The sequence below is a fragment of the Choloepus didactylus genome, chromosome 1 (genome assembly GCF_015220235.1).
Source record: "Choloepus didactylus isolate mChoDid1 chromosome 1, mChoDid1.pri, whole genome shotgun sequence".
In the NCBI taxonomy this organism is placed as follows: Eukaryota; Metazoa; Chordata; class Mammalia; order Pilosa; family Megalonychidae; genus Choloepus; species Choloepus didactylus.
Window position 1 is genome coordinate 151,822,484 of NC_051307.1, and position 26,313 is coordinate 151,848,796.

Genomic DNA, 26,313 nt, shown 5'->3' on the forward strand with positions numbered 1-26,313 from the left:
ACAGATTTTCCAAATGAACTCAGAATTTAAATTCTTTAGCGTCTGTTTTTTAGCTATCAGATCTCATACCCTAGAGTAGAAATAAGGAAAATTCAGTGTTTTTAAAACCTAATGAACTAAATTCTCAGCATGATCTCTGAATCATCACAGTACTGTATCTTGAATTCTCTCCATACCCTCAGGAAGTGTGAGAAAGACAGGAAACTCACACTATAGATCATTATTTCCTCCTACATGTCTTCAACTTACTATATTTACAAGCTAAAATTAAACTTAAGTGGCAATAATGAATTTTTCAATGCTTGAAAAGTGAGTTTATTGAAACAAATCAGTTGAATAATTGATCATGACTAGCAGAAGTCTCAAGGACACTGCCTTTTTCTAAAAGGGCCATTAAAAGTTCATTGATCCTTTTCAAATGGCAGGCAAACACCTGTCTACCACCAGGTGGCATGCTCGCATGCTCAGAAATTCTCCATTGAGTGGGTGACCCAAAGAATCAATTATGGTCGATTGTGACCTTTTGGAAAGAATGGAATGATGAAAATGTACACCAGGCAAGGCTGATCCTAACTTTTCACATCATAGGACTGGGCCCTATGATTCATGCAGAATTTGCAAATGGCCTCCTTAGAGTGCTAGTTAAATTTAGGTATTGCTTAGAGTTAAGTAGTTTGATTTTCTTTGAACGCTGTCTTTTATTTGAAAACATTTCTTCAAAACTTGCCTGAATGTTGTAATAAGAATCAAAGTTTTACAGCAATTTTCCTGGTTATATGGAATGATTTTGGCAGAAATTCTAACAGTCATCCCTAATTCTAATGATGGATAGCCAAAGAAAACAAAACCAAAGAAATCACAATAAGTCTCTACAAATAGAAACTCTAATCCATTTATCTCATGATTCTGAGATTATTTCTGTAAAGGTAAGGTCAGGCAAGCTATACATGTTCTGTACATCTCTCTGGGTAACAATCTGCAGTGAGGATATAAGATCATTGGAACTCACATTGATTTTTCTAACAAGAAGTGCCATCTTGCACCATGCTCTTTCATAAACATTATTATTGTACCTTACTTTTTTAGAACTTGACATGACATAATTACAGGCTTTGTCAAGTCTCAGTAACATACAATCTTTAAGATATCTGATGCAAATATGAATATAACTTTGGAATAAAAATTTCAAATTTTGTTTCCAGAAGGATTGTCCTGGGGAAGTAGATCCAGGTGTTGAGAACTTAGCCCTATTTCACCTTTTAGTAATTGTTCTCATATTTACTTTGCAATTCAGAACAATGGTGGATGCTCTCAATTCAAGAGATTGTTCTTAATTTTATTTATTCCCTAATAACATTTATCAAGTTTCAAATATATGCTTAGATGTATTTTTTTAGTGCATTGATTTTATGTTTTTTAACTAATAATTAAAATGATACTAGCTACTCCTTGCTAATGCAGTATAGTAAAGGTTAAAGGCAAGGTCTCTGGGGTTTATCTTCCTGGCTTCTGACCCCAGTTCTGCCTCTTACTAGCCGTGTAACTTTGGCAAGCTAGTTAACCTGTCTAAACCTTAGTTTCCCAATTTGTAAACAGAAAATAATGTCTACCTCCTCAGACTGTTAAGAGGATTAAAGAAGATAATATATACAAAGCCACCAGCAGGTGGTAGAAACTAGATTATTGGTAGCTGTTCTAAAGGTAAAATTTGTAAATTGGAAAGTTAACACTTCAGTTTAACTTATCTGCTGAATAGAGATCATAATAGCTACCTTTTAAGGTTTTTGTGAGGACTAAATGATGTAAGGTATATGGCACACTGAGCATGGGGGCTAGCGCATAGTAAGCACATCAATAAATGGGAACAATTATTTAATTATTGTTATTCATTTTCAGGCACTAATCTTACCATATATCCAAGAAAAATATTATCCCATTTTATTGAGTAGAAATTTAGGCCCAAACAAGCTAGAAAGTAATTGGGACAGCAGTCAAACCCCACTCTGACTCTAAAGCCCCAGCTCCTTTCAGTACAATTTTGCCATGCTAAATTTGGCTCAACTGTTGTCTCTTACCAAAGATCATTCTGACATTAAGACATCAAGGAGCATTTTTTTATATTTAAATGCTAAGAGATGGAACACTCATATCACTTCACTGATGCTCTGCTATATGATAACTGAAAAATAGATTGTTTACTCTGAGTTTTGAGGCTTTTTTATAATAGCACAATGATATTATCTTCCATCGCTCAGACAATGAAAATAAAATGATGTGCAGCCAAACAAAGAAAAAGAGAAAAGTAAAAGAGACAATATCATGTCCTTTATTCTCCAAAATCTCTGAGAGTTATAAACTTGTTTGCACCTCATATACTATAAAAAAGGAAGAAAGCTGATATTTAAAATTAGAAGTCTTTTGTATAAAGGTGTAACATCAACTTTTATTATTTTTACCTCAAATGCTTATTTCTTACCTCCAGTGTTTATAAAATGCACCTGTCTAAATATAAATGAGTCAATCAGTCAGCGTTCCAGATGTCTTGGGAAACATCCAGATGTTTGTAGTCTTAAAAAAAGATATTTTCAAAACAAACTCATTTTATTTTCCCACTTTTTAGCTGCATGTGCTAGCCTAGCTATTACACAGACAACTATAATTTGTTTTTTAGTGTAAAATAACCTGACTCTTTTCACAGAGAAAATCTAATTCCAAAAATATAAACTTCAAAGTCATTTTCAAAACATTCCAGAAAATTAGAATGGAAAGAAAAAGACTGCCTAAACCAGGGTTCAGCCAACTTTTTCTATCAAAAGACCAGATAATAAATATTTTAGGCTTTGTAAAGCAAACGGATGTGGCTGGATTCCCATAACATTTTATTTACAAAAACTAGCAGCAATGGGCTGCATTTGGTTGGCCTGAATGCACTGAAGATACCAGATACACTCTATTTTGAGTAATAAGAAAATACATGTCATCACAGATTAGGCAGAGGAATTTCGAAATGGTGGCATCCATCACTATCCAGTTGACTTGGAAGTTGTGCTGGCTATGCTCCATTTGCCACCACCTCCCTGCTCTCCCTTCTTTACCCCCCACCCCGGGTCTCCCCAGAGGCTGACCTTAACAGATTGCATCATCCTTGGGCTTTTGGGTGACACCACAGGAGATGAGAGGCCAGGAGGAAAGAGAAACTCTTCTAACTTTGGAGGTGCCTCCAAGTCACAGGTACTTCACTGCCTGTTAAACCTGGCCTGCTCTCTCCTAAGGGGATCCCATACTATGCACAAATCGTTCCCCTCTCCTCCGTATTAAAGCTTACTTCTATATCTGTTGCTTCAGGGAAAGCTTCCTGCTGATCCTGACTTAGAAAACATCTGAACATCTGCTAAGTGTTGATTAACCCTCGAAGTGGGACTTCCCTTTATTAAAGGACTCTGAGAAATGCCTTCAGAAGTAAGGAAGGAATTTATAAAGATGAAACCAAACACAGTCCTGTAAAAAACGAGGGCAAAAGAGTTATATTAAAACCAGTGACATAATCATAGCCACGAAATTATAATCTTGAAGATATAGGATTTTGTGGTGGTTGGACTACAGACAAAGATACCAAACTGCAGCAAAACTAGCAAGAGTTGCAGAATTTCATTTTTTAAAAAAATTGATCTTAAAAAAAAAACACCATTAATTTCCATGGACATTCATTAACCTTATAAACTAAGTCATTATATATGGAATATGATATACCTACAGAATTTCAAACCGGTTTTGACCACACACACAGAAAATACATATGCCTGTAAAACATTCCAGCCAGTATTTATGCTCATATTGTTATATATAAAATGAATCTTTGAAACCAAAAGTATCTAAATCTAGAATTTCACATAAAAATATTTTGGAAATATTTTAAGATACATTTTACATACAGTAAAATACCCAAATCTTGAGAGTAAAGCTTGATGTAGTTTTATATACCCATAAACCTTGGTAATCATCACCAGATCAAGATATAGACATTTTCATCCTGCAGGAAGAGTTCTGTCCTGCCCCTTCCCCTACAATACCCGTCTTTCCCTTAACCATTTTTCTAATGTCCGGATTAATTTTGCTTCTAATAGACATATTCTTAACAATGTAATTTTTTTGTTATTAAATATATAAAATGAGCTATTACTGTCTGGGGACTAGTTTGGGGCAAATGAATATAAAACAAATTAGTAATTATATATTTAACAAGAAAATGTTTAGGTGCTCACTTTCTGCTGCTAGCAATTCTCTATCAAAGCATTTATTGAATATGTCTTGCAACACTGTAGTAGTCAGTGACTACTATTATTTTCTTTACTTTTTGTCTACAGTGAGTTAAACAGCATGGCCCTTCTGAATGAATAATTTTACACGGAAATTATTCCTGATTTTCTTTGAGATGGATGCTAGAGGACTCAGAGTACAGAGTAGACAGAGACACTTCTCTCAAGAAATTTACAGTCTAATAGCTATGGATCTTCCATGGCTTTCATCTTTCACCACTGTTTGCTTTGTCAGATAATACTTTCTCTCCTAAATAGCAATTTAAAAGCCAGTCTACAATTGGGATCTGTTTCTCCAAAACCCTTACCCTATGGTTAGCTGAGTCAAGTAAAAAGAAAAATAAAAGACATTTCCTTTGACTGTGGACCACAGGGATGTAGCCACTGGCCAAATGCTTTTGCTCAAGTGGAACTTTGTTTTTAGGCCCTGAACAGATGGTTTGTGGGAGAAGCCCGATGGGCGTGTATTGCTGTGGTGTGCCTATGCAGACAAGATGCACGTAAGAGGTTGAACGATAATAATTAACACTGTGCATGGTCTAGAGTTTTCTCGCTTTCCAAGAGCTTTTGGGAAGGGTGGCAAACCTTGAACAGAAAAAGCTTCCCAATGCAGCACTTTTTTCTGGATGCTGCTTTCCTTGCCTGCTCCCCAGGTCTGTATACCATTCTGCGTACAATTGTCAGCTGGAGTCCAGGCTAGAGATCCACCAGCTGTAACTTTAGTAATGAATAAAGGCAACAAAGGAACAAACTGGGCTCGCTGCTCATATGTAAACTAAGCACAGTTTTCTAAAAGTACTCAAACAGAAAAACTCAAACATAAATATAAATAGAATTATAAACATAATTGTATTTATAAATGTAAACATAAATATAAATGATGTATAGGATATATCCTATACACTATGGCTCCCAGTAAGTTTCAGTCTGGCATTGTTGGGCTCTCCCCTCCTGAATCACCAGGGGGAGGGCGAGAAAGGGGTCTGTGGATGCACTCGCCAGAGGCCCACTCCCAGGAGACCCTGGTCTAGAGGGCTTTGGGTCCTTCCAGGCCCCGGAATGTCTATCCTCAATCCTGTGCAATTTCATGCCAAGTTCCTCATTCTTAGGAGGTAAACTCCACTGCCTTCAGGGCATATGAATGTGTGACACTGCCAGGTGTGAGACAAAAGGACAGCGAGGACTCGGACTAACTGGAGAGCACGACCCAGGCCTAAAAGAGTTGAATCAATTAACAACAACACGTTGGCTAACCACAGCCACCTCCACGAGCCAGATTCCACGCCGACCATATCTCTAAATCTTTCTTTCCTGCCTGAACTCCCTTCCACCATCGCTAACTTTATCTGAAACCATTCCTCTGCGTTCTCAATGAATTGTCTTTTTTTTTTCCCGGCGCCTTTGACATTATTTTAATTGATGATTAAAGACAATTTGCACTCTAACCTCTCCACCTAATATTCTGTGCTACCTTATTGCTGTTGGGAGTTGGCATCCCATCCTCCACCCCACTATTCCCCTAGTGAAGTGTGAGCTTCACGAATGAAGGGATAATGACTTCTGTATCTTTCCTTTAAGGTTAACAAAAATATTTACCTACCCCCAAAATTCCTGTTTTCATATCACATATTTTTTCTACTTTCCACAAATCACAAACTTAAAAGTCAAGTTAAAAATTTTATTCCTGAAATTTTGCCTACATATTGTTAACCTTTTCTCTAAAGCATTCATTTTTAACTCAATTTAAATAAATTCTGGTTACACAAATCTTTCTTGGCTTCTATTATTTGCCTGGAATACATCCTATGTCCTGGGGAAACAACAACTATGGAAGTCATACTCTATAAGCACAGGTTCCCAAAGAGGGCTGGGGTTAGGAGGGGTAGAAATAGGAGTTGTTTGTTTGCTTGTTTTGTTTTTAAATAATTTACACTGTAGTGAGAATCACATGTAGTGAATATTCTGGTGTGGCTACCTTCCTAGCATCTATTTCCCTTTTCTTAGTAACTTCTCTGAACTGTTATTTTAATAGTCACAACTACTTCATCTACCTCTGAGTCTAGGGTGAGGCATGAAGCTCAGGTTTAAGAGAGTTAATGTATTTCTAATGTCCTGACATTAGTGATAGGTTCACAGTTGTACCACCATAAGAGAGCCAACCTCAGCATGAGGCTAATACACAGAAGGCAGAGACCTAGGAAGGAATGCATCCTTGATCAAACCAGTCCTGAAGTCCACTGTACCCCTAGATTTTGCAATTATATGAGTCCCTTCTATTTTTAAATTTGTTTTGTCTTAGACTAAATATTAATCTACTGTACCAAAGAGACAAAAATAAAAGAGTTGCTAAAATATTATGGCAGTTTATTTGTTTCTTGTGTTGTAGTTTGACCTGACCACCCAAGGCTGAGTGGGCAGCTCTGTTCCATGAGATCATTCAGGAACAAAGGGTCCGTCTGCTTTTACTAGGGTGACCTCTTTTCAGGATGGATGAAGCTAGGTCATTGCCACATCCACACTCCAGCCTATAGGGAAAAGGGAAAAAAGATGAAGAAATGCATCCTCCATGTTTTAACACCAGTGCCTAAGGCTAGCAATCATTACTTCTATTCATATTACTTTGGCCTACATTTAATCACATGGCCATTCCAAGCTACAAAGCAGGCTGGGAAATGTAGTCTCTAGCTGCATGCCCAGCTAAAATTAGATTACTGAGGTTAGGGGGACAGCTAATAATCTGTCACACAGTTCAAGTTTGATTTTCTGTTACAACATCAAAAGGGCTAACTCAGTCATCTTTTTTTTTTTTTTTTTTTTTTTTGATAAATAAAGTTAAAAAAAGGGGGGGCTAACTAAACCATCGTTGTTATAAGGGGAGGTATCCATCTTAATATCTGCCTAAAATGAGGTACATACTATAGAAACACTAAAAAGTGAATCATTTTTCCCCTAGGCCTTTTTCCCCTAAGGTAAAACTAGTCTTATAGAACCATTTCTTCCAACTTTTGTAGGGCAGATTTAAGCCATTATAAGGGTCTCAGGGGTGCCCAGTACTTTTCCTTTGCTCCGTTGCCTCATAATTCCTTCTAACCTGATCCATTATCTGGTTTTCATTCAGTCTCCTTTTTTTATTTACTCCAAGTTTCAGTCTTCAAAGTTGGCTTTCATTAAATATGACAAGTCATTGCTTTTCTGAGCACATGCAGAACTAAAATTGTTTTCCAATTAATCGTTACTTTTATTTGTTTAAACAAGTGTGCAGAAATAGGCAATGGAATTTATGGAAAACTACTTCAAACAACCCAAACTTGGTTAATATTTATTACACTAATTATGCCATCCATGTTTAAGTGGTTCATTTTGATCATATAACTTCAATGTGAAATTACAATAATGGAATGTTTTAGTCAAAACTTGAGGAAATAACATACAAATTTACTTGGAAAAAAACTATTTGCTAAAAAACGACAGAATGCCAGAGCTTAAACTTTTTTCTATTGCCAATATTCTACTTGTGAAAAATTTATATCTAAATGTTTAACAGAACTCTACTTCATTGCCAAAAAGAACACCTAGCAGGCACAAGAAGGGACAGATTATTCTTTAGTCCTAACATCCTCTTCCCACCAACTCTCCTTCCCCTTTTCTTTGCAAATACACACCCAGATGCTGGCATGAAGGTAAGGACATGCTGAGGTCAAACAATGTAAAAGCAAAACATCAAGTGTCACACCTTGTTCTTAGGCCTTTTCTTGCCCCCACTGTTCATTGTGAGCCCCCCTGAGGTCTCTCCATCCCCCCAGTTGGTAAATGTTAATGTAAATAATTAGATTCATCTTCAGAATTCCAGAGATTCTTATTCTATTAGGCTCGAGGTAACATCCTGCAATCTGCATTTTTATTATATGTCCTAGGTGATTTGGGTGTGCTTGTTCCCAGAACCATTCTTTGGGAAGCTCTTCCTTTGACAGAAACCCAGCTCAACTTTGCTTTTAAAGTAACTGGCAGTACTACCTGGATATTGAGGTACCCAACCCCTAAATCCCAGAGCAGTAAAACTGCAGGGAGGCCTCAGGAAATACTGGAATATCTGCTATTTGTCTGCCACCAGACTCCCTCTTGATGCTCAGGAAAAAGAGTTCCTGATAACTACTGATTTATACATCTTAACATCAGTTGGGCTCAAGTTAGAAAACATCCCAAGGTCTGGGGGGAAATGTGGAAATATTAAATGTCCTCACCTGGAAAATTACTGATATTCTCACAAGCATTGGGGACTACCAATTTAGTAGGCTGGGCCCTTGATCTTGGGGCTTGCCCTTATGAAGTCTGTTGCTGCAAAGGAGAAGCTAAGCCTGCTCATAATTGTGCCTAAGAGTCATCTCCAGATAACCACTTTGTTGCCCTGATGTGGCCTCTCTCTCTAAGCCACCTCAGCAGGTAAACTCACTGCCCTCCCCACTATGTGGGACATGAATCCCAGGGGTGTGAATCTCCCTGGAAACATGGGATAGACTCCTGGGTATGAGCCTGAACATAGCATCATGGGATTAAAAAAGTCTTCCTGACAAAAGGGGGGAAGAGAAATGAAACAAAATAAAGTTTCAGTGGCTGAGGGATTTCAAATGGAGTTGAGAGGTCATTCTGGAGGTTAGTCTTATGCACTATATAGATATCCCTTTTTAGTTTTTATTGTATTGGAATAGCTAGAAGGAAATACCTGAAACTGCTGAACTGAAACCCAGTGGACTTGATTTTTGAAGACGATTGTATAACTATAAAGCTTACATGGTGTGACCATGTGATCGTGAAAACCTTGTGGCTCACACTCCCTTTATTCAGTGTATGGACAGATGAGTAGAAAAATGGAGACAAAAATTAAATGAATAGAAGGACAGATTGGAGGATGGGGTGTTTTAGGTGTTTTGGACTTGATCATGTCTTTGTGGGGGACATGATTCAATCTATAGCAATCAATAATATTTGATACCTTGGCTTTCAAACAGCACCTCAGGTCCAAAAAATTCCTGCCAGAACTGAGGAGATGGCTTGAGATTATATAAAACCAAAGATAGTGTGACCTTAGATAAAATCATAAACAAACACATTTACTGAGAAAGTATAGCCCAGTAATAATTATTTTCTCAAGTTACAATTTTATGGTGATTCACATTTTGCCAAGTGCTTTCATGAAACCTACTCACGGATCACCCTTACTCATCTGCCAAATAGCTAACTGCATGCATGGCAAGTGTTCAAGTTGTGGAAGTGTAGTGTCTAGGAAAGAATTTTGCCAAAAATATCTCCCATTTAGAGATTTATTCTTTTGTCTTAAATGCAAGGCTGCTGGAAAGGAAGCACAATCATCTTCAGCAACCTTTTATGCCTCACTGTGAGTGAGTTAATCAGGCTTTTTCCTGAGAAGGTTTTGATGCATAGAAGATGGGAAATTGTGGAGCTCTATGCGTGGGGTGAGGTGAGGGAAAGGAAAAAGGTAAAGTCATCCAGAGAGGAGAGGTGTAGAAAGGAAAAGCCTGGGTTAACAATGACAAAATTCTCTACCCCAGTAGAAAACTGCAACAACCCTGGCCATTTAACACCTCCCATTCACACATAAAATTCTTTGGTGACAAGTCTAACAGAAATGTTCCATCCCTCCTGATTGGGACCATTCACAAGAGATAAGCAGCCAAGACCTGCCTCTTCATGTCTGTTATTCACCATTCAAAAAGATATGAATTCAGAGCTGTTATAAAGAGATCTCACATATAGCTATTCCTTTTCTATAATAGCCCAGATGATAATAGTCACTTAAAATGTTTTTAGTCTACATTAGATCTAAAGGAAGGCTTCTATGTAGCTCTGGGGAATTACAGAGGTTTCCCAAGAAGTTGTTTTCTCCCTTTCTCCCTCAACCATTTTATTCATTCTACCCTTAATCTTGGAGATTTGTTCTCCCATTACTAATTTCCCATGTAGCATCCCTTCTTTCTCTCTTCAAAACTTTATGGGTGGAAGAGGTGCAAGATGGCAGTATAGAGAGGAGTGGAATTTAGTTAGTCCCCTGGAACAACTAGTGAACAACCAGGAACAACTAGTAAATAATTTGGAATAACTGCTGGGGGACAACCATGACTGTCCACACATTGTACACCAGCCCTGCACTGGGAGGAATGCCTGAGATTGCAGCATAGAATCTGTAAGTAAAAGCTACAGAATTGCACCAAAAGCCCCCTCCTCCCACAGCAGGCTAAGCTGCAAAACCTTGCTGTGGTAGAAACTAGCAGCACTCTCCAAGCGAGCGAATATAGCTTAGCTGAACTCCAACTGGGGTTTTAATTAACAAATATGGACTGCTGAATACAAGCTACAAACCCCCAACAAGCAGACAGAGGCTTTTAGTGATGACTGAACCAGAAGTCTCATCTGTCCTGGGAGGGGGAACTCAGAAGACCAGGTGTTACCTCTGGCCAGCAAGTGAAACCGGGGGCCATGTACTGGCTCCAAAAGGGAGCTTTCTGTCCCTTTTTCTCTATCACAACCTGAGGGGCTCAGAAGAGAGAGCCACAGCCATTTTCAATTTGCAGCACTCTGATCCAGACAGGGGTGGACATAACAGAGTCAGAGAGACTATTCAAATGCAGATGATAACTCTCTAGTGATGTATCTTCCCTAAGAGTAAGGAGGTGGAGCACAGCTTTCCCTTCAAAACCAGACCCCAGAGCCTGGGGGAAAACAGCCAAAACAGAAACTGAAGGGGCCACATCCCCTTATACCAGTCGGGAGTAACAGGCTGACAGGTGCCACCTGCTGGGCAGGTTAGGAAAAGCACAGCAACTGGAGCCTCACAGGAAAGTCTGTCATTCCTCTAAGATACACCCTGAATATAACCCCATTCTGAGACCTGAACCCATTCTGGTCTGGGAAAATCTGGTTGAGGTAACCAAGAAAACCAGATGCCTAAACAACAGAAAACTACAATCTATGCTAGGAAAAATGAAGATATGGCCCAGTCAAAGGAACAAACACACACTTCAGTCAGGATACAGCTGAGATATTCTTTCACTTTAATGAAACAATCGATTAAAAACTTTCAAAGAAATATGCTAAATTAAATCAAAAACCAAATCAATGAGTTCAGGGAAGATATAACAAAAGAGCTGAAGGCTATAAAGAAAACATTGGGTGAACATAAGGTAGAAATCGAAAGTTTGAAAAAACAACTGGTGGAATCTATGGAAATGAAAGGCACAACACAAGAGATGAAAATCACAATGGCGACGTACAACAGCAGATCTCAAGAGGCAGAAGAAAACACTCAGGAACTGGAGACCAAGACACCTGAAATCCTACACACAAAAGAACACATAGGGAAAAGCATGGAAAAATATGAGCAATGTCTCAGGGAATTGAATGACAACATGAAGTACGTGAATGTATGAGTCTCCCAGCAGGAGAAGAGAAGGGAAAAGGGACAGAAGCAATAATAGAGGAAATAATCATTGAAAATTTCCCATCTGTTATGAAAGATGTACCATTACAGATCCAAGAAGTGCAGTGTACCCCAAACAGAATAGATCTGAATAGACTTACACCAAGACACTTAATAATCAGATTATCAAACGTCAAAGATAAAGAGAGACTACTGAAAGCAGCAAGAGAAAAGTGATCCATCACATACGAAGGAAGCTTGATAAGACTATGTGTGGATTTCTCAGTAGAAACGATGCAGGAAAGAAGGAAGTGGTGTGATATATTTAAGATTTTGAAAGAGAAAAACTGCCAACCAAGAATCCTATATCTGGCAAAACTGTCCTTCAAATATGAGGGAAAGCTTAAAATATACTCTGACAAACAGGCAATGAGAGAGTTTGTGAACAAGATACCTACCCTACAGGAAATACAAAAGGGAGCACTACAGACAGATAGGAAAAGACAGGAGTGAGAGGTTTGGAAAACAATTCTGGGTGATGGTAGCACAGCAATGTAAGTACACTGAATAAAGATGACTGTGGATATGGTTGAAAGAGGAAGGTTAGGAGCATGTGGGACGCCAGAAGGAAAGAGGAAAGATAAAGACTGGGACTGTATAACTCAGTGAAATCTGGAGTGCTCAACAATTGTGACAAAAGGTACAAATATATTTTTATATGAGGGAAAACAAATGAATGTCAACCTTGCAAAGTGTTAAGAGTAGGGTGGTATTGCGGAAAAAATACAATCAATGCCAACTGGAGACTATAGTTAACAGAAACTTTGTATTATGCTTCCTTTAATGTAACAAAGGCAATATACCAAAGCTAAATGCCTGTAAGAGGGGAATATAAGGGAGTAGTATGGGACTCTTGCCATTGGTGATGTTGTCTGAATCTTTTATTCTACTTTAGTTTAGTACTGTCTTTTCATTGCTTTTTAGCTGTCATTTTTTTTTCCTTTCTTTTCTTTTTCTTTTTCTTTTGTCTCTCTACCTTCTTTGACTCTTCCTCCTTCTTTGTGGAAGAAATGGAGATGTCCTTATATAGATAGTGGTGATGGTGTTGAATACATAAATATGTGACTATACAGGGAACCATTGATTGTTTACTTAGGAAGGAAAGTATGGTGGGTGAACAAAACCATCTTTAAAAAAAAATGGGTTGATGAAGAAACCTTGAGGGCACTACATTGAGTGAAATAAGTCAGACACATAAGGACAAATATTGCAGGGTCTCACTGATATGAACTAATTATAATATGTAAACACATAGACATGAAATATAAATTAACAGGATATAGAACAAGGCTAAAGAATGGGAAGCAGTTGCTTATTAGCAGAATGTTGAACCAGGCTGAATCTAAGTGTTTGAAAGTGGACAGAGGTGATGGTAGCAAATTATTATGAGAATAACAGTGCTGAATGGTGTGTGAAGGTGGTGGAAAGGGGAAGCTTAGAGTTACATATGTCACCAGAAGGAAACCTGGAGGTTAAAAGATGGGAATGTATAAAACAGTGAATCTTGTGGTGGACAATGTCCATGATTAACCATAGAAATATTAGAAATCTCTTTCATGAACTAGAACAAATGTACGATACTATAACTAGAAGTTAATAATAGGGGGGTATATAGGGGAAAAATATACCTATTGCAAACTATGTACTACAGTCAACAGTATTTTAGCATTCTTTCATCAACAGTAACATGTACTATACCAATAATATGAGTCAATAATGGAGGGTGGTGGTGGTTAGGGGTATGGGAGGATTTGAGTTTTCTTTTTTGTCTATATTTCTTTTCTGTAGTAGTGAAAATGTTCTAAAAATTGGAAAAAAGAAATTGTGGTGATGGTTGCACAGATGTATGATGGTACTGTGGGCAATTGATTGTGTACTTTGGGTCTTTGGATAATTGTATGGTATGTGAACAATCTCAATAAAATTAAATTTAAAAAAAAAGCCTTATGGGCTTGCAGAAACAAATATATGCACATATGCATTTATTTACAAATATATGTATATTTATAAATATAGCATTCTAGGATCCTTAAAAATGATAGAGTATTTCCCTTCACCCAAAACACTTTCAGCAACAGGTGTGTTGCTTTTCCCTTTTAATTCATCTTCCAAAGTGGTTTTAAGAACTATTAGTGTAACAATAAGATGGATTAGAATAACAAACAATTCTATTATTTATTAAAGAAAAAATAGTAAAGAATCAAAATTATTAGTAATCTTTTATTTTATCACCTGCATAATAGACACCATTTAATGACTATAGTTTATGTATATTGACATGCCATTAAAGTAAATTCGTATGGATTAGTACAAAGGCAAAGAAATAGAACTATGAGATAAAATATTTATACTCTCAGTTAGAATGCCAAGCTGGGTTACTCATTTTATGCCATATAGTATTCAAGTTATAAAACTAAAAAAACATAAAAAAAAAAACTAGAAACATAACATAATTTTGTTCTTGGGTAATTTCAGAAGTTTGAAGAAAAATATATTTCTTCCTAAGTTGTTTTTCTACATTGATTTGTAATTCCTAAATTCATGTTACATTTTGAAAAAGGTTTACTACTTACCTGTAAAGTAGTTCAGTGAATACTCTTTCACTTTACAAATTCACTACTAAAATATCAACAACAAATGTATTAAACATTGGTCAACAGTTTTGGTGGTCTTCAAAGTATGGTGCACACATCTTATCTGTCATGCAAATCTATCTAGTGGGGTGGGAGTTGAAAATATTAGACTATATATTTCTTGTTAATTTTTAAAAAATCTCATTCATTTAAAAATGGATATTTTAATGAATTCCCATAATAGGTAAGATAGATAATAGTACAGAAATGCATGTATGTAATTTATAAATCCATATATTTAAGGGGGTATATTGCTTTTTTTTTTCTGATAGCAATGCACAATTTAAAAAAGAATTGTAAGCACTAACCCTATATAGAAACTTCATTGTTCTCTATTTTATGGCAAGTATCTAATTTAGTACTTGATGCAGTATAGATGCTGTATAAATATTTGTGAGTGAATAATTCATCAGAATTGGTAGAGAAGGGCTCTTTGCATTATTTAGATCTTGGAATACCATGGAAATAGCCCAAATCATACACAGGCAGAGCCAAATTTTCCAGACCTGCTTTCTTCCGGACACTCAGATTTAGTGATCTCTATAATATGAATTTTCTCAGGAAGTACACAGCATGCTGAAACACATCCCCCCCCACCCACATTTTTTTTTTCATCTTACTGAAAAAATGCAAATAAAAGAAATAATAAACCACTTAAGTAGTTGATGTACTGAGATTTCCATTTGAACTTTATAGTGAAGAAAGTATAGGGAAAAATTTACCTTTGAATCCGCAAATGTTGAAAGTGAGCACAATGAGGTATTGACAGGAATACTTATGAGGAAGTATCTTCTCTTAGTCTTCTAATAATCTACTAATGTTCAAAGCCTCAACTTTCAAGATAGAAAGGCATTTTTACTTTTTTGTAAGACTTTGGATCTTTAAGTTTATTTAGGTTTCATAGTCTTTAAAATTAAGCAAAACAGAGAAATAAAAATTTAGGGAAGAATTGCTTTTAGAAAATATTGATTGGCTGCATAGCTTCTCACACAGAAATTGTAGCCCTGTTATTTTGAAGGGAATGGTAGTATTTTCTCAGAACCTGCAGTGTGAGACTCAGAGAGGTGTAGGATGAAGACAAGATTGTGTCTTTTTTTTTTTTATCTTCATTTTATTGAGATATATTCACATACCACGCAGTCATACAAAACAAATCGTACTTTCGATTGTTTACAGTACCATTACATAGTTGTACATTCATCACCTAAATCAATCCCTGACACCTTCATTAGCACACACACAAAAATAACAAGAATAATAATTAGAGTGAAAAAGAGCAATTGAAGTAAAAAAGAACACTGGGTACCTTTGTCTGTTTTTTTCCTTCCCCTATTTTTCTACTCATCCATCCATAAACTAGACAAAGTGGAGTGTGGTCCCTATGGCTTTCTCAATCCCATTGTCACCCCTCATAAGCTACATTTTTACACAACTGTCTTCGAGATTCATGGGTTCTGGGTTGTAGTTTGATAGTTTCAGGTATCCACCACCAGCTACCCCAATTCTTTAGAACCTAAAAAGGGTTGTCTAAAGTGTGCGTAAGAGTGCCCACCAGAGTGACCTCTCGGCTCGTTTTGGAATCTCTCTGCCACTGAAGCTTATTTCATTTCCTTTCACATCCCCCTTTTGGTCAAGAAGATTTTCTCCATCCCACAATGCCGGGTCTACATTCCTCCCCGGGAGTCATATTCCACGTTGCCAGGGAGATTCACTCCCCTAGGTGTCTGATCCCACGTAGGGGGGAGGGCAGTGATTTCACCTTTCAAGTTGGCTTAGCCAGAGAGAGAGGGCCACATCTGAGCAACAAAGAGGCATTCGGGAGGAGGCTCTTAGGCACAACCATAGGGAGGCCTAGCCTCTCCTTTGCAGCAACCGTCTTCCCAAGGGTAAAACTTATGGTAGAGGGCTCAACCCATCAAACCACCAGTCCCCTATGTCTGTGGTCATGTTAGCAACCATGGAGGTGGGGTAGGCGAATACCCCTGCATTCTCCACAGGCTCCTCAAGGGGGCACTACATCTTTTTTTTTTTTTTCCCTGTTTGTCTTTTTTCTTTTTTAACTTTCCCTTCTTTTTTAAATCAACTGTATGAAAAAAAAAGTTAAAAAGAAAACAAACATACAATAAAAGAACATTTCAAAGAGACCATAACAAGGGAGTAAGAAAAAGACAACTAACCTAAGATAACTGCTTAACTTCCAACATGTTCCTACTTTACCCTAAGAAAGTTACATAATATACCAACATTTCAGTGAACTTGTTCCTACTACATCCATCAGAAATTAACAGACCATAGTCATTTCTGGGCATCCCCAGAACGTTAAATAGCTTATCTGTTCTTCTTGGATTATTGTTCCCCCTTCCTTAATTGCTCTCTACTGCTAGTTCCCCTACATTCTACATTATAAACCATTTGTTTTACATTTTTCAAAGTTCACATTAGTGGTAGCATATAATATTTCTCTTTCTGTGCCTGGCTTATTTCACTCAGCATTATGTCTTCAAGGTTCATCCATGTTGTCATATGTTTCACGAGATCGTTCCTTCTTACTGCCACGTAGTATTCCATTGTGTGTATATACCACATTTTATTTATCCACTCGTCTGTTGAAGGACATTTGAGTTGTTTCCATCTCTTGGCAATTGTGAATAATGCTGCTATGAACATTGGTGTGCAGATATCTGTTCGTGTCACTGCTTTCCGATCTTCCGGGTATATACCGAGAAGTGCAATCACTGGATCGAATGGTAACTCTATATCTAGTTTTCTAAGGAACTGCCAGACTGACTTCCAGAGTGGCTGAACCATTATACAGTCCCACCAACAATGAATAAGAGTTCCAATTTCTGCACATCCCCTCCAGCATTTGTAGTTTCCTGTTTGTTTAATAGCAGCCATTCTAACCGGTGTTAGATGGTATCTCATTGGGGTCTTAATTTGCATCTCTCTAATAGCTAGTGAAGCTGAACATTTTTTCATGTGTTTCTTGGCCATTTGTATTTCCTCTTCAGAGAACTGTCTTTTCATATCTTTTGCCCATTTTATAATTGGGCTGTCTGTACTATTGTCATTGAGTTGTAGAATTTCTTTATATATGCAAGATATCAGTCTTTTGTCAGATACATGGTTTCCAAACATTTTTTCCCATTGAGTTGGCTGCCTCTTTACCTTTTTGAGAAATTCCTTTGAGGTGCAGAAACTTCTAAGCTTGAGGAGTTCCCATTTATCTATTTTCTCTTTTGTTGCTTGTGCTTTGGGTGTAAAGTCTAGGAAGTGGCCGCCTAATACAAGATCTTGAAGATGTTTTCCTACATTATCTTCTAGGAGTTTTATGGTACTTTCTTTTATATTGAGAACTTTGGTCCATTTTGAGTTAATTTTTGTGTAGGGGGTGAGGTAGGGGTCCTCTTTCATTCTTTTGGATATGGATATCAAACTCTCCCAGCCCCATTTGTTGAAAAGACCATTATGACTCAGTTCAGTGACTTTGGGGGCCTTATCAAAGATCAGTCGGCCATAGATCTGAGGGTCTATCTCCGAATTCTCAATTCGATTCCATTGATCTATATGTCTATCTTTGTGCCAGTACCATGCTGTTTTGGCAACTGTGGCTTTATAATAAGCTTCAAAGTCAGGGAGTGTAAGTCCTCCCAGTTCGTTTTTCTTTTTTAGAATGTCTTTAGCAATTCGAGGCATCTTCCCTTTCCAAATAAATTTGATAACTCGCTTTTCCAAGTCTGCAAAGTAGGTTGTTGGAATTTTGATTGGGATTGCATTGAATCTGTAGATGAGTTTGGGTAGAATTGACATCTTAATGACATTTAGCCTTCCTATCCATGAACATGGAATATTTTTCCATCTTTTAAGGTCCCCTTCTATTTCTTTTAGTAGAGTTATGTAGTTTTCTTTGTATAGGTCTTTTACATCTTTGGTTAAGTTTATTCCTAGGTACTTGATTTTTTTAGTTGCTATTGAAAATGGTATCTTTTTCTTGAGTGTCTCTTCAGTTTGTTCATTTCTAGCATATAGAAACATTACTGACTTATGTGCATTAATCTTGTATCCCGCTACTTTGCTAAATTTGTTTATTAGCTCTAGTAGCTGTATCATCGATTTCTCAGGGTTTTCTAGATATAAGATCATATCATCTGCAAACAATGACAGTTTTACTTCTTCTTTTCCAATATGGATGCCTTTTATTTCTTTGTCTTGCCAGATTGCCCTGGCTAGCACTTCCAGCACAATGTTGAATAACAGTGGTGACAGCGGGTATCCTTGTCTTGTTCCTGATCTTAGAGGGAAGGCTTTCAGTCTCTCACCATTGAGTACTATGCTGGCTGTGGGTTTTTCATATATGCTCTTTATCATGTTGAGGAAGTTTCCTTCAATTCCTACCTTTTGAAGTGTTTTTATCAAAAAGGGATGTTGGATTTTGTCAAATGCTTTTTCAGCATCTATTGAGATGATCAATTGATTTTTCCCTTTTGACTTGTTAATGTGTTGTAATACATTGATTGATTTTCTTATGTTGAACCATCCTTGCATGCCTGGAATAAACCCCACTTGGTCATGGTGTATGATTTTTTTAATGTGTCTTTGGATTCGATTTGCAAGTATTTTGTTGAGGATTTTTGCATCTATATTCATTAGGGAGATTGGCCGGTAGTTTTCCTTTTTTGTAGCATCTTTGCCTGGTTTTGGTATTAAATTGATGTTAGCTTCATAAAATGAGTTAGGTAGTGTTCCATTTTCTTCAATGTTTTGAAAGAGTTTGAGTAAGACTGGTGTCAGTTCTTTCTGGAAAGTTTGGTAGAATTCCCCTGTGAAGCCATCTGGCCCTGGGCATTTATTTGTGGGAAGATTTTTGATGACTGATTGGATCTCTTTGCTTGTGGTGGGTTGACTGAGGTCTTCTATTTCTTCTCTGGTCAGTCTAGGTTGTTCATATGTTTCCAGGAAATTGTCCATTTCTTCTACATTATCCAGTTTGTTGCCATACAGTTGTTCATAATATCGTCTTATAATTTTTTTAATTTCTTCAGGATCTGCAGTTATGTCACCTTTTTCATTCATTATTTTGTTTATATGGGTCTTCTCTCTTTTTGATTTTGTCAGTCTAGCTAGGGGCTTGTTGATCTTGTTGATCTTCTCAAAGAACCAACTTTTGGTGATATTTATCCTCTCTATTGTTTTTTTGTTCTCTATGTCATTTATTTCTGCTTTAATCCTTGTTATTTCTTTTCTTCTACTTGGTTTAGGATTGGTTTGCTGTTCATTTTCTAGCTTCTTCAGTTGATCCATTAGTTCTTTGATTTTGGCTCTTGCTTCCTTTTTAATATATGCGTTTAGTGCTATAAATTTCCCCCTTAGCACTGCTTTTGCTGCATTCCATAGGTTTTGGTATGTTGTGTTCTCATTTTCATTCATCTCTATATATTTAGCAATTTCTCTTGCTATTTCTTCTTTAACCCACTGATTGTTTAGGAGTGTGTTGTTTAACCTCCAGGTATTTGTGAATTTTCTAAGTCTCTGATGGTTATTGACTTCTAATTATATTCCATTGTGGTTGGAGAATGTGCTTTGAATAATTTCAATCTTTTTAAATTTATTGAGGCTTGTTTTATGTCCCAGCATATGATCTATTCTGGAGAAAGTTCCGTGAGCACTAGAAAAGTATGTGTATCCTGGTGATTTGGGATGTAATGTCCTGTATATGTCTGTTAAATCTAATTCATTTATCAGATTGTTTAGGTTTTCAATTTCCTTATTGGTCTTCTGTCTGGTTGATCTATCTATAGGAGAGAGTGATGTGTTGAAGTCTCCCACAATTATTGTGGAAACATCAATTGCTTCCTTTAGTTTTGCCAGTGTTTCTCTCATGTATTTTGTGGCACCTTGATTGGGTGCATAGACATTTACGATTGTTATTTCTTCTTGTTGAATTGCCCCTTTTATTAGTATGTAGTGGCCTTCTTTGTCTCTCAGAACATCACTGCATTTGAAGTCTATTTTATCTGAGATTAATATTGCTACACCTGCTTTCTTTTGGCTGTAGCTTGCATGAAATATTTTTTTCCATCCTTTCACTTTCAGTTTCTTTGTGTCCCTGTGTCTAAGATGAGTCTCTTGTATGCAACATATTGATGGCTCATTTTTTTTGATCCATTCTGCGAATCTATATCTTTTAATTGGGGAGTTTAATCCATTTACATTCAACGTTATAACCGTGAAGGCGTTTCTTGAATCAGCCATCTTATCCTTTGGTTTATGTTTGTCATATTTTTCCCCTCTGTCTATTAATATCCTTTATTGTACCCATAGCGAATCTCTTTAGTACTGAACCTTTCTCCAAGTCTCTCTGTCCTTTCTTTGTTTCTCTGTCTGTAGGGCTCCCTTTAGTATCTCCAGTAGGGCAGGTAGCTTGTTAGCAAATTCTCTCAGCATTTGTTTGTCTGTGAAAAATTTAAGCTCTCCCTCAAATTTGAAGGAGAGCTTTGCTGGATAAAGTATTCTTGGTTGGAAATTTTTCTCACTCAAAATTTTAAATATATCGTGCCACTGCCTTCTCGCCTCCATGGTGGCTGCTGAGTAGTCACTACTTAGTCTTATGCTGTTTCCTTTGTATGTGGTGAATTGCTTTTCTCTTGCTGCTTTCAGAACTTGCTCCTTCTCTTCTGTGTTTGACAGTGTGATCAGTATATGTCTTGGAGTGGGTTTATTTGGATTTATTCTATTTGGGGTTCGCTGAGCATTTATGATTTGTGTATTTATGTTGTTTAGAAGATTTGGGAAGTCTTCCCCAACAATTTCTTTGAATACTCTTCCTAGACCTTTACCCTTTTCTTCCCCTTCTGGGACACCAATGAGTCTTATATTTGGACGTTTCATATTATCTATCATATCCCTGAGGTCCATTTCGATTTTTTCAATTTTTTTCCCCATTCTTTCTTTTATGCTTTCATTTTCCATTCTGTCATCTTCCAGGTCACTGATTCGTTCTTCAACTTCCTCTAGTCTTGTACTATGAGTGTCCAGAATCTTTTTAATTTGGTCAACAGTTTCTTTAATTTCCATAAGATCATCCATTTTTTTATTTAGTCTTGCAATGTCTTCTTTATGCTCTTCTAGGGTCTTCTTGATTTCCTTTGTCTCCCGTACTATGGTCTCATTGTTCATCTTTAGTCTTTGAGTAGCTGCTCTAGGTGCTGTGTCTCTTCTGATCTTTTGATTTGGGTGCTTGGGCTTGGGTTATCCATATCGTCTGGTTTTTTCATATGCTTTATAATTTTCTGTTGTTTTTGGCCTCGTGGCATTTGCTGAACTTGATAGGGTTCTTTTAGGATTTGTAGACCAATTGAAGTCCTTATCTCTAATTTATCAGATCTACAGCTTCGTGGAGTACACTTTCTCTAACTAACCAGCAGGTGGCGTCCACGAGCCACCTGTTCTCCACAAGCCAGTTCTCCCCTGCTTAGCCTTTTTGGTGAGTGGGGGAGTGAGTCTTGTGGGGTCCAATTGGTGTACCAAGCTTGCGTGTGTAGTTGGTGTTGCCTGCCCTGTATATGGGGCGTGTTTCTGGGCAGTCAGGGAGGGGAGGTGGCCCTAACAATCAAATCTCCCTGATGATCCTAGAGTTTTAAAGCTGCTGCAATAGTCTAATCCTTCAGTCCAGTCCTGCCACAGTTTGTCTCTGCCACTGACCCACAAGTCCTTGGTATTGGCGTATGGCTCCTGAGATTTGCAAGTGGGCCCCTCTTCCAGGCTGTGTACCCCGGGTCCTCTGTTGAGGGATGACTGTGCTATGTCACAGGTGAGTGTCATCCCCCCAGGGCAGTTCTGGGCTGCTGGGCTGTGTAGGGAGGCTCCCAGTCTGCTGAAATGATGGCTGAATGGGGCTTTGTTAATTCACACTGCTCCACCTTCCCAATTCTGGGACAATCAGCTGAGGTTGCAGGGAAGGCTAATGTCCACGCCCAGTTTTGTGGTGTGTGCCTGTTATTTGAAGCACTTCCATCACACTGGGTTGTCTGGGGCAGCTCTGGGCTACGGGGCTGGCGATGGGCAGGAGTGTTTCCTGTCCACCAGGATGATAGCTGTGAGCGGACACCCCCCTTTTCTTGGGAAGTTGTGGTGTTTAGTGAATTTTCTCAGCCACTGGATTATTGCCTTTTGTCTCAGAGCTCTCTTAGTTCTGCTCTTGACTTGACCTGCCCAAATTGCAAGTCTTTGAAGCTTTCTGTATTGGGCTTCTTAGAGTAATTGTTTTAGAAAAAGGAAAAAGGATTAAAAAAAAAGAAAAGGGCCCTCCTCAGAGATCTAATGGGCCATTGAAATGCTAAGAGACAAAGCAGCCAGGGCCATTAAGGAAAGGTCCACAGGGCAGAGAGATCAGCTTTTCTTCGGGATTTGCATATGCGCCTCAGGGCCTGGGCTCTGCCCTTCCCCTTTCTATGTTCACCAGAACTCCAAAAATCCTCCGCTTTTATTTTGGAGTTTTTCGTGTTGTTTTTTTTTTCTATGCCTGTCTCCTCTCTGCTGGGCTGGCTGCTCTCAGATTCTCTGGTGTCTGGTCTCAGTCTATCTATGGTTGGAGTTTGGATCAGTAGAATGAGTTTCCGATAAGGGCTGCCACTGCAGTTCTCCCTTCTCCTTCCCGGAGCTGACAGCCCCTCCTCCCACAGGACCGAGCCTGGCAGGGAGGGGCGTGGGTCCCCTGGCCACAAAACTTACAGATTTCGCTGATGTCAGCAGTTCCGCGTTTTCATGAGTGTTGTATGAAGTATGCCCAAAGTCAGATTGCTCTGTGGTGTCCAGTCCATGCAGTTCCTGGCTTTCTACCTACTTTCCTGGAGGAGTAACTAAAACATACAGCTCACCAGTCCGCCATCTTGCCCCGCCTTTCAAGATTGTGTCTTGACAGTTAAACTTGAAGATCAAAGGAGAGGGAATAATCGCATAGGTATGCAAAGTCACTAGAAGGACAGCTGTGACCAAATCTCCATGTCTAAAGAAAGACTGTGTCCTTAAAGTAGAGACTGCTCAATCAAGGAGCACATTCTGAACTAGCAGGTGGATTTCAGGTTGTTTCACCTCAGAGGAGTCCTAGTGTGCTATGAAAGCAGGGGATGTAACCAATGGACTTTCAAAGGTTTCTTCTTTTTACATCAAGACCATCCTTATCTGAGATTCCACTTAGTGTTTCTGCTTGATCCAATTCCATCTCAACAAAGGGCCTTCTGCTTATTTGCTTGCTCACATGTTCTCACCTACAAGGATACAAATATGGTTTGGGTTCTTTCTGATTCCTGTGGTGGTGGTTTCTTATGGTGAGTGAATTAAGTGGCTTCTGAGGATGTTTGGGCTTCATTTCAGTCTCTGAGACAGAGTTCTTGTCATGCATGAACAGTTAGCATTCTGGTGTCTTCCTCTCACTCAGATTCATTTTAAAAACCAAAAGCCTTGTTCAGACCTTATCACTCCTGAGTGAGAACAATAGTAGAGAACTGGGCATTTGAAAGGTTGGCCTGATCCCAGGATGCGGCAGTGCAATGGAGCTCCAGCCAGTCTCCACTCGAAGAACTTAGCTTGGCTCCCTCTTCTGCGGGCTGTCCCTCTTACAAAAAGGGATTGCACATAAAGTACCAAGTCAAACTTTCACCTCTGAATGAAAGAAGAATCAAATAAACTGCAAAAGACTTGAAGAATATTGTGGACATTCGGTATGAGTTTTCTTAAAGGAGTGGCACAGCAATTTCACACAGTGCATCAGGCAGCATGCCACCCCGCCCCTCCCCCCAAGCTATCAACAGCTCCCCTTCCCTGCATTTTCACACTTGGAGCAGCTGTTAAAAAATCAGTCTCTCTCTATCCACTCTTTGCAGGAGATACTCATCCACACCTCCTGCATTTCACAGTCCTCAGTCCAGGCCCTACCCCTTTCAAAATCCCACCTGACTTCTGACCCACCTTCCCCCTGAGAAGGACAGTCTGTCTTGTGCCTGAGTGTTTTTCTCTTGCTGAACGTCCTCTTGAGATTCTGGAAAATACAATGCTCTACCTCAGTACAGCAGAGGGAACGAAACGCCTCCTGGGAATGATACCCTTTAAAATGATGTGTCATTTTGTTTTAAAAATAAGTATCAAATGGGTGATTTCTTACTTTAGTGTAGGCACAAATTCTTTAAAAATGTGAAAATAACAAATTGAGAGAAAATGATTATTTAGACCCTTGAGTTTGGTAATAAATGGCCCTATCACAGTAAAAAAGAAAAAGGCTTTGAAAAGAACTCTGAGAATTATTTGAAAATGTTAGGTAATGAAGGAATACTGAGAAGAACTGTATTTATTTTTTATATTGAAGAGCTAATTGCTAGGAAAGCATGTTCTTAATCTTAAGTCATTATCCAAGTCACTGTACTTTGAATTTTTTTTATTCTAAGAAAAAAAAAAAAAAAACGACACTTGGCTAGACTTGATCCAACTCCTGCGTTTACTAGGTATGTGATGCTAGGAAAGTCATTACATTTCTTTGAACCTCACTTTTTTGATCTGTAAAATAGGATTAATATTTGTCCTGTTATGGAGAGTGTTCCAGTTTGCTAATGCTGCCGGAATGCAAAACACCAGAGATGGATTGGCTTTTATAAAAGGGGATTATTTTGGTTACACAGTTACCGTCTTAAGGCCATAAAGTGTCCAAGGTAACACATCAGCAATCGGATACCTTCACTGGAGGATGGCCAATGGTGTCCGGAAAACCTCTGTTAGCTGGGACGGCATGTGGCTGGCTTCTGCTCCAAAGTTCTGATTTCAAAATGGCTTTCTCCCAGGACGTCCCTGTCTAGGCTGCAGTTCCTCAAAAATGTCACTCTTAGTTGCTCTTGTGGTGTTTGTCCTCTCTTAGCTTCTCCAGAGCAAGAGGCTGCTTTCAATGGCTGTCTTCAAAATGTCTGTCATCTGCAGCTACTCTCTCAGCTTCTGTGCATTCTTCAAAGTGTCCCTCTTGGCTCTAGCAAACTTGTTCCTTCTGTCTGAGCTTTTATAGGGCTCCAGTGAATTAATCAAGGCCCACGCTGAATGGGCGGGACCACACCTCCGTGGAAATTATCCAATCAGAGTTATCACCTACAGTTGGGTGGGTCACATCTCCACAGAAACACTCAAAGAATTACAATCTAATCAACACTATTAGGTCTGCCCACACAAGATTGCATCAAAGATAATGGCGTTTAGGAGGACATAATACATTCAAACTGGCACAGAAAGTAAATGATATAATTAACAAATGTATGCATAATAAGAGAAAATTTTAACAAGTGGTGTTAGGGAAATCACAGATACCTGTTAAGCGGCCATTGCCCAGATGTCACCTTGCCCCCAGCTCCTTCTCTGGGGAAGTCAACAAAGCTCACTAAGTGGCCATCCTCCCTCCAGCCTTCTGCTCCCACCACATCCTTTTCTATTGTGTGCCATTCCACAACCTTGTGGTGCCTGCAGGGGGGTGAGGGGTAGGGGAGGGGCGGGTAGGGGTGGTTAAGTTTAATAAAAAGGCCTGGCCAGACCCTAAACCCAGAACCTGGGAACCAGCAGCCTCAGAGGCTTATCAAAACAGGAATTTTCGGTGGTAGGGCCCCCTTCCCCACAAGGTGGATAAAAGCTACACTCAAACAGTATAGGTGAGTCTTTCTTCTTCTGCATGAAGTGGGACGTGCAGAGCTGCCAGGTACTGACCCCTACCCACTCCGGGAGACCAACTGTGATGCTCTTTTGGACACTTTGTGCTGTGTAAGTGACAAGGAGATTATTTGTCCTTTCTGGATTCTTGATTCTGTACTAGTAATAAAGGGATAATTTGCAGAAAGTTTCTGTTATG